At 41.7% G+C, this 7363-nt stretch overlaps 1 long non-coding RNA gene across 2 annotated transcripts; it reads right to left on the reverse strand.

Annotated features, from left to right (window-relative positions):
• Positions 1-2143: 2143 nt before the first annotated feature.
• LOC112230543 lies at positions 2144-5376 on the reverse strand. Of its 2 annotated transcripts, XR_002950352.2 has the most exons (4): positions 4145-5376; positions 3629-3781; positions 3365-3444; positions 2144-2820 (listed from the first exon to the last, which is right to left on the reverse strand). It is a non-coding gene; the product is annotated as an uncharacterized LOC112230543 (long non-coding RNA). The 2 variants fall into 2 exon arrangements; XR_002950351.2 differs by having other exon boundaries at positions 2144-3444.
• Between the last annotated feature and the right edge of the window lie 1987 nt (positions 5377-7363).

Consider the following 7363-nt stretch of genomic DNA (forward strand, 5'->3'; position numbering starts at 1 on the left):
AACATTTTTGTTTTAACCATATGAGGCTATACAGTGTTAGTTTATATTTTCAATGTTTACTAAAATTGGAGTAAAACAAGCTTATATTTGGGGTTCTCAAGGAGTGTGCCAGTTGAACTAAACTCATGAGGCATTTATAAGTTATATTCTTCAAGAATCAATGGATATATACAGGACCAGTCAAAGGTTTTAGAACACCAACTCATTCAAGGGTTTTTCTTTATTTTTACTATGTTCTACATTGTAGAATAATAGTGAAGACATCAAAACGATGAAATAACACATGGAATCATGTAGTAACCAAAAAAGTGTTAAACAAATCAAAATATATTTAATATTTGGGATTCTTCAAACAGCCACCCTTTGCATTGATGACAGCGTTGCACACCGGAGAGAAACCGCCACCTGACTCCTCAGGAGAAGAAATGGAGGAATCTGGACGATCGGTTGATTCAGAAACTCCTTCAATAGTCCTGCACCCAAAAAGAAACAAAAAGAATTGTCTTTGCGCAAACTCCAGGGCAACATAATCAATGCTGTCTCTGCAAAGAAAAGAGCCGATGGGCTGGAGAAAATGATACGTGAAAACACAGAAAACAACCTCGAGACCTCTCTGAATCATGCATACGAGAGTATAAAAGAGTTTAAACGTGCATATAGCATGCTTCTGTCTATTTGAGCTGGTCAGTATGTCTAGGTAATCCTGTCTAACATGGCTTTTTAAAATTTGTATATCGTGTAGTCAAACTGCATAAGTGTGTCACGCCCTGACCTTAGAGAGACGTTTTATTGGTTAGGTCAGTGTGTGATTTGGGGTGGGCATTCTATGTTGTCTATTTCTTTGTTTTTAGCCGAGTATGGTTCCCAATCAGAGGCAGCTGTCTATCGTTGTCCCTGATTGGGGATCATACTTAGGCAGCCCTTTTCCCCCACTTTCTGTTGTGGGATCTTGTTTTTGTTAGTTGCTGGTTTAGCGCTACAATACTTTGTGTCATTTATCTTTTTTGTTTTTTTGGTGTTCATTTAATACATTTCAAAATGTACCCCTACCATGCTGCACCTTGGTCTCATTCCGACGGCAGCCGTAACAGAAGATCCCACCACCAATGGGCCAAGCAGCGTGGTCAGGAGGACTGGATCTGGGAGGAAGTCCTGAAGGGAGCAGGACCCTGGACAAGGGCCGGGGAGTATCGCCGTCCGAAGGAGGAGATGGAGGCAGCGATAGCGGAACGGCAACGTTACGGGGAGTTATACCAACAAAGCAAGCACGAGAGGCTTGGGCCACACGGGGAGATTGGAGACTGGCGGAGTCAGTTGGCAGAGTCAGTTCAGACCTGACCTGAGTACTGTCACGCCCTGACCTTAGAGATCCTTATTATTCTTTGTTTGGTGGGAAAGTCTGTTTCTATTTCTTTGTTTTTTGCCGAGTGTGGTTCCCAGTCAGAGGCAGCTGTTTATCGTTGTCTCTGATTGGGGATCATATATAAGTTGTCATTTTCCTTTTAGGTTTTGTGGGAGCTTGTTTTCTGTTTAGTTTCCTTACAGAACTCTGCGCTTTAGTTTTTTTTTCTTTGTTATTTTGTTTTGGTCAATAAAAAGACGATGTACGCCTACCACGCTGCGCCTTGATCCACTCTTCATTCTACAAATGAGAGCCATAACAAAGTAAGTATCTGCTGTAGGTATATTTGAATGTTAATGTTTTGGGTTGGTATTCTAAGGAATTTTCTCGTTTTATAGTTCAAACAAATTACAAAATGACCATCGTTTCCACAGACTGCAATTATTTTGCAATTTGGGTGAACTACTCCTTTAATAAAGTAAGACCCTGTTCCACATACTGAAGTGAGAGCTGCAGTACCTCGGAGATGACAGTAGGGGGCATCTGATCAGGGTCTCCCACAAGGATGAGGTAGAGCATGGGAATGAGTGTCTCCGTCTCAGTGGTCTGCTCTGCCTGCACAGTGCCATAGGGACACAACAAACACAGACAAGGGGTTGGTCCTCACATTCATACAGATCGAGTAGAGGAGATGCAGTCCAACTGGGGAAGACTGGTGTTCCTGAGTGGCGCAGCGGTCTAAGGCACTGCATCTCAATGCAAGAGGTGTCACTACAATCCTTGGTTTGAATCCAGGGTGTATCACATCCAGCCGTGATTGGGAGTCCCAGAGGGCAGTGCACAATTGGCCCAGTGTCATCCAAGTTTGACCAGGATAGGCTGTCATGGAAAATAAGATTTTTTTGTTAACTGACTTAAAGGTAAAAAAATAAAATACAAATCCACAGGGCTTGCAAGCTTTTATTCCAATCATCAATTCGTTGAATCAGTTGTGTTACAGCACTGGACAGGAACTAAAGCTTTTATTCCAATCAATCAATTTGTTGAATCAGTTGTGTTACAGCACTGGACAGGAACTAAAGCTTTTATTCCAATCAATCAATTTGTTGAATCAGTTGTGTTACAGCACTGGACAGGAACTAAAGCTTTTATTCCAATCAATCAATTCGTTGAATCAGTTGTGTTACAGCACTGGACAGGAACTAAAGCTTGCACATCGTGCATCTCCATGACCCCAATGGTATATAGAACACTATTGCTGCTTTACACTATTGAAATGCAGCCAAACTAAAGGAGCTACAAATTCTGACCACGTCAACGATGATGCAACTGAAGGGCTCATGTCCCAGGCACTGGAAAGCCGACTCCAGGGCGGAGCTGCAGCTCTGGGTGCAGCAGACCACATGGGTGTCCTGTAAGACACAGGGCTGGGTGTCCTGTAAGACACAGGGCTGGGTCTCCTGCTTCCTAATGCGAGACTATGGGAGAAAGACAGGAAAGGAAAAGAGGAAAGAGGTCAAGAAAGAGAGACAGGAAATAGAAGAGAAAGCGAGAACTGAGAGAGAGGCATTTCTAATGAGATTTCTCTCCGCAAAGCAGTTTTTTCAATCCCCTTTAATTCTGAATAATAATATATCTCCTCGTATCTGATAAGCCCTTATACGCATGACAAAGTTGCATCTGTATGCACATAATGTGGTACAGTGCCTTGCCTGTTTTAGCTCGTAGCTGGTAGCTGAGTCTGTCTCTCTCAGAGCAGTCTGTACTTTCTCTGCCAGCTCATGGTGCTACACACCAGCCAATAAGAGAGGGAGGAAATGAAAGAGAGAAGCCATGAACAACAACTCTGAACAAGTCTTAGGATATTAATGGGATTTGCAGTTCCTAATGCATGTCTGAGCCGAGGTCTACATTGATTATGAGCGAGACCACAGCGTATGACTAGAGCTTCGAATAGTTTTGGCAAGTGTAGGTAGGTGGCTAGCCCTCTAGCGGACCCTGCTGGTGAAAGCCTGTGGTTACCATTTTCTCAGTCTGGCAGTTTGGGCAACATCCTGGAGATCTTCTCGATGCTCTCATGTAGCTGCACTCTGACATCATTGCTTGATGATACAGAGGAACACAGGGAAAATATATCAATGTTTGAATGTATCAATGCTATTAGCCAAGGTTGTGTTCAGCAGGAAAGAAACAGGAGCAAGATGAAAAAAATAGACACTCTCTAGAATGCTAGAGCAAAAGAAAAATGTCCAGACAGGATGTCCAGAAACCAGATAAACAGCGTACCTCAGAGAAAAGATTTTGCAGCAGGCCCACAATGGTTTTGCTCTTTCCTGTTCCTGGGGTCCGTGTATCAGGCAGATTTTGGGGGTGCGCTGTTGGTTTCTGATGATGGACATACTGTTTTCTCACAGCCCTCACCTGGCTTGGGTTGTAACCCTGGGACAAACACATCATATAGATGTATTGTTAACATACAATTACTAGAAAACCTGTATACAAGGCAATTATCACACATGCAAGGGGCCACCTGATATCAAACAAAAACATTTGACAGATTTACAATTGTATAGTAAAGAAGGAAAGCAAATTCTAATTATTTGAATGTTGATAAAAACTCACTGGAGTCACACAAATACTCTGTAGTTGGTTACCCAATAGTTCCACAAAGGAATATCTTCCATTTAAAAAACGCCAAACTCTCCCAATTAAAATGCCTATTATAATAGGGTTCAGGTTGGGGAGTATGAGACCTGTGGGCTGAGGAGGGGTGGGACTACATGGTGCTGACCCGGAGCTCACCACATCACAGTGCACCGCCTGCTTGTTCACCAGGGTCCTTATCATCAGGTTCAGGGTGGGGAGTATGATACCTGTGGGCTGAGGAGGGGTGGGACTACAAAGTGCATTTAAGATGATCCACACACTAACGGTGTAAACCAATACAATATGTTACATACAGAACAGCATACCAATACAATATATACATCCTTATTTATGATGAGAATGGATGAATAGAGGTAACAGATGGAAGAAGTTAAAGAAACATGACAGTCTTTTGTGTAGAGGATATTTACATTCAACTTTCCATATCAATACAACCCCGTTCCCTCTTTCCATATATATATTCCTATCCCTTCCTGGCCCTTCCTGGCCTCTTACACACAAACGTGCTTTCACCCACACCTCTGTTGAAAACATCTCTGCACATCGCCAAAATGTTCCTTGGGATCCAGAAAGCCCTGCTCGTGCCATTAAGCATCTGTATTCTGGGACAGCCATAGAATGACCAGGTCATCCTCCTCAGGGTGCAGCTGACGTCATTATTCTCAGCTCGCGGACAAAAATACGTTTGTTGTGTGGATCAGCCTTGTAACACAGCATTACAAATAAACACAACTTATATTTTTAGCATCATCAAATTTGTATCATCAATGTTTGTAGTATGTTGATTCTAGTGCAAGCGGCAAGCTTTGTTGTTTTTATGGTTAGCATAAGCAGTATAATCTGTTACTTTATTAAGCTTACCTCTAAAACTAACATTGTTTTTATGGTTAGCATAAGCAGTATAATCTGTTACTTTATTAAGCTTACCTCTAAAACTAACATTGTTTTTATGGTTAGCATAAGCAGTATAATCTGTTACTTTATTAAGCTTACCTCTAAAACTAACATTGCAAAACAGTGGCTGTACTCATTTGCACAACTTTGAAATTCTGATACCACATTTCCTGATTCCTTGTTCTTTAGCCATTCACCTGAAAGCTTTGATGAGGGAAAGAAATTTCGAGACTTTAATTTAAGAGATCGATACTAAAAGACGGCCTTTCCAATAGCTTCATGACTCATTACTCACAACTCTAAAGTTAGCCAAAATGTTAATGCTCTTTGTAATGCTATATTGACTATCGTTTTCAGTTGCCAATAGCCTAAATGGACCTAAAATCACACCTAAGTTACAATCTGCACTGAACAAAAATATAAAATGCAACAATTTCAGACTTTACTGAGTTACAGTTCACATAAGAAGAACAGTCAATTGAAATAAATGCATTAGAACCTAATCTATGGATTTCACATGACTGGGAATACAGATATGCATCATTGGTCACAGATACCTTAAAAAAAAGTAGGGGTGTGGATCAGAAAACTAGTCAGTATCTGGTGTGACCTCCATTTGCCTCACGCAGTGCGACATCTCCTTCGCATAGTGTTGGTCAGGCTGTGGATTGTGGCCTGTGGAATGTTGTCCCACTCCTCTTCAATGGCTGTGCGAATAGAGTTGCTGGAATCCCACCGCTACCATAACCCCACCATCACAATGTTGACATCAGCAAACCGCTCGCCCACACGATGCCATACACGCTGTCTACCATCTGCCTGGTACAGTTGAAACCCGGATTCATCCATGAGCACACTTCTCCAGTGTGACAGTGGTCATCAAAGGTGAGCATTTTCCCTCTGAAGTCGGTTACGACGCCGAACTGCAGTCAGGTCAAGACCCTGGTGATGACGATGAGCACGCAGATGAGCTTCCCTGAGACGGTTTCTGACAGTTTGTGAAGAAATGTTTCACTTGTGCAAACCCACAGTTTCATCAGCTGTCCAGATGGCTGGTCTCAGATGATCCTGCAGGTGAAGAAACCCGATGTGGAGGTCCTGGGCTAGCATGGTTACACATGGTCTGAAGCTGTGAGGCTGGTTGAACAAACTGCCAAATGGTAGAGAAATTTACGTTAAAATTCTCTGGCAACAGCTCTGGTGGACAGTCCCGCAGTCAGCATGCCAATTGCACCCTCCCTCAAAACTTGAGACATCTGTGGCATTGTGCTGTGTGACAAAATGGTACATTACAGAGGGGCCTTTTATTGTCCCCAGCACAAGGTGCAACTGTGTAATGATCATGCTGTTTAATCAGCTTCTTGATATGCCACATCTGTCAGGTGGATGGATTATCTTGGCAAAGGATAAATGCTCCCTAACAGGGATGTAAACAAATATGCGCACAAAATTTGAGAGAAATATTTTTTTGGTGCGTTATGGAACATTTCTGGGATCTTTTATTCCAGCTCATGAAAACGGTACCATCACTTTACGTGTTGCGTTTATATTTTTGTTCAGTATACCTTCTTTACTGTTAAACTCCAAGGTTGGGTTAATGATTTTTCATTCCTATTAAAGACATTTATTGTAAACAAACTTCGACACCGTCTCAGAAGCTCGACTAATATATTAATATTAAACATTGAAATGTTATGTAGGAAAGATAAGGGAGAGTAGTTTGATTATGATAGGAACTTATTAAAGCCGTTTGTTTTTCTACATTGTGTCCTTCACTCTAAAAGGTCCCATGTTGGGAAAGGTTCTGCACTTGAAGAAACTTTGAAAGTTCTTGAAATTTTCCAGATTGACTGACCTTCATGTATTTAAGTAATCTTTTTGCTTATTTAAGCAGTTCTGGCCATAACATGGACTTGGTCTTTGACCAAATAGGGCTATCTTCTGTATACCAACCCTACCTTGTCACAACAAATCTGATTGGCTCAAACGCATTAACATTTAACAAGGCAAACCTGTTAATTGAAATGCATTCCAGGTGACTTCCTCATGAAGCTGGTTGAGAGAATGCCAAGAGTGTGCAAAGCTGTCATCATGGCAAAGGCTGGCCATTTTGAACAATCTCAAATATAAAATATATTTTGATATATTGATTCTCTCGATCTCTCTATTGTAGCTAGGTCGCCCTATGATGACCCCAAAATCTTAGAGCCCAAACACTGTAACTAGCCAGAAGGGATCCATGGATGTTTCTTCGTCTGGGGAGTGTGTGGAAATAAATGTTCACACGTTACTCTCAAAGAGAAAACTGAAAATACCAAATGAACGCTACTGACCAGCGTCATTTATCTGTATTTAACCTTTATTTTGACGGGAAGGCCTCTTTTCCAGATATACAGCAAATCAAATCCATTTGTTTTTGTCAAGTGTCGAATACAAGCAAATGCATACTTACAAAGCCCT

The sequence above is a fragment of the Oncorhynchus tshawytscha genome, linkage group LG33 (assembly GCF_018296145.1).
Source record: "Oncorhynchus tshawytscha isolate Ot180627B linkage group LG33, Otsh_v2.0, whole genome shotgun sequence".
Lineage (NCBI taxonomy): Eukaryota > Metazoa > Chordata > Actinopteri > Salmoniformes > Salmonidae > Oncorhynchus > Oncorhynchus tshawytscha.